Genomic DNA, 2,412 nt, shown 5'->3' on the forward strand with positions numbered 1-2,412 from the left:
CCTCGCCCAACACTCTGCCTCATCACCCTCCTCCTACTGTTCTCCATGTTCTGATCCTCAGCGTCTCCTCTTTCCTTCTTAACCTCCTCTCACCCCACTCAGTCATCACCCCTGCCATCCCCTGATGGCCGCAGTGCAAGTTCAGCTTCCATGCCGTCCGACTTATGTCACCTCCTTCATGCAGTGCCCGTGCCTGACTGACAGCACCAGCTGATGCTCTGCCCAACTCAAGACTTTCCAGAGCCGCTTCTCCTCTTGTTGGCTGAGACAAAAAGGTGTAGAAGGGTTAGAATATTTTGGTGTGAAGAGGAAGAACAAAACACCAAGAGGAAATTACTTGTCCTCATTTTATCATTTTCTTTTTTTCTTTCTTTCTTTTTCTCCTTCTCTTTCCACCTTCATCTCTTCTACCTCCTTCTATTCCTGGACATTCCCCAGAGGAGCAGCTGAAGCCTCCAGACAAACACACCCTATATAAGGTTGGAGGTATGCCATCGCTCCTCCCCCACTGGCTCTCTATCCGTCCATCCTGATCCCTCAATTTCTGCCCTTCTTCTGTTCCTTTTCTCACTGTCCTTTCTAGCTGCCCCCCTCTCGTCCACTTCACTCCTTAATACCCCACCCCCTTTCTATACTGTATTTACATTATTACTAGTTATTGGGATATAAAATGTAGCCCAAACAGGACCGGCAAATTTAAGACAATATAAAGACAGATATATTCTATGAATATTTTAAAAAGTACAGTAAAGTAAAATATCTCCTAAAATCCTGAAAATATTTTGGTTTACAGATGATCAGAAACTGAATGGTTGTTCATTTCTGATGCATTTACGTGTCTCAAACACCTGAATAAATAGTAAACAGAACGATTTAACTGACAATTTCATTTTGAAAATCATTTAAGTTAGCTTCCTTTTTGGACTTCTTTGTTTGAAAATGTATACACAGTGTTCTACCATCTACCATGTATGAATTTGTGGTGTCTTGTAAGACCATGGTGCCTGGATGACTCATAAGTTCATACATTCATTCATGCATAAATCTTTGGGCTTACGGTCAATAAATACAATAAATGAAGTCATATAATTGCATAATAGTGTGTCCTAGTTAATATATAGAAATTGCACCACGCAGGATAAATCCTGCCCCAGATGGTCACCTCTGCAGCGCACTTACCAGTCTTTAACACCGGGGGTCAGCCTGCTCCTTTTAATCAGTCAGAAGATGATTTGTTTTCATGAGTCAAAAGCCATTTCCAGGGGCGTCGTGTGGCATGGTGGTCTGGGCGGGCGCCTCATGTGTGGAGGCTGCAGTCCTCGCTGCAGTTGGCCCCGGTTCAAATCCCGCATCGGACGGCCTTTCACTGCGTGTCGTTCCCCCTCTCTCTGCCCCTCTCTCCACTGTACTGTCAAATAAAGGCATAAAAGCGAAATAAAGAGAATTCCACTTTATTCTGCAGATGGTTTAATACTCTTCAGGAAAATAAGACATAAGTCTTTCTTAATATGCTGTTTTTACTGTTAGTATACCAAAAAATTGTCTATGTTTTATATAAATGCTAAATACACAATAGATGTCCTGATGCATGTCAATCAAACTGTAACTTTTAATATGACTGCCCATTGAACTCAATTTTTTAAAAAGATTTAATTCACTATTTTTTGTTTTCTGCTGCATTATTGGATCTGTTTACCACCATAAAGTTTTCTTTATGGTGGTAAACAAATTGCCCCTGATGGCTGTTCCATCAGTGTAAACTGCTGATGTTACTTACACCTGATGATTGTCATGACTAATGTCTACAAGAGGCTTGAAATGAATGAAATGATCAAATTCTGAAGGAAAAAAAAACTTTTGTGGAGTACATACCAGAAGGCAGTTGTTGCAAGTTGTTATTCAATCAATTGGTTGTCACACAAAGTACTGAAGTTTTAAAAGTTTGACTCTCGGTACTGCCATGTTGGCTGGCATTGAGTTAAAGCATGTGATGAAATAATGATGAAAGAGGAGAATCCAGACCTCTGGATCCAACTGTGCGGAAGAAATAACATCAATTACACTTTCAAATTATTTTTTAAGCTGGACATACAGGGAAATGCAGATAGATGCAGGTGCTATCTCTCATATACACACAACATTTTCCTCTTGATATCTAATTGTAGGCTTTAATATTCCACAACAGAACATCATCCGGCATCAATTTAGCACAGATGCATTGAAGCTCATTGTGGAGTGTTCCATTTAAGATAAACACAAAGCTTGTGCTACAGAAAATGGACCAGACTCAGTGAATAGCTCCCTAAGCTTAACATGTCCTATGATAACTATTAATTTAGCTGTACAGACTAATGAGCAGTGATAACTAACATGTCTTTGGGGTCATCAGGTGGGAACCTCCTTTCACCAGTG

This window comes from Seriola lalandi, unplaced genomic scaffold (genome assembly GCF_002814215.2).
Source record: "Seriola lalandi dorsalis isolate HSWRI2012SDOR001 ecotype SW California unplaced genomic scaffold, Sedor1 jcf7180002054554, whole genome shotgun sequence".
NCBI lineage: Eukaryota > Metazoa > Chordata > Actinopteri > Carangiformes > Carangidae > Seriola > Seriola lalandi.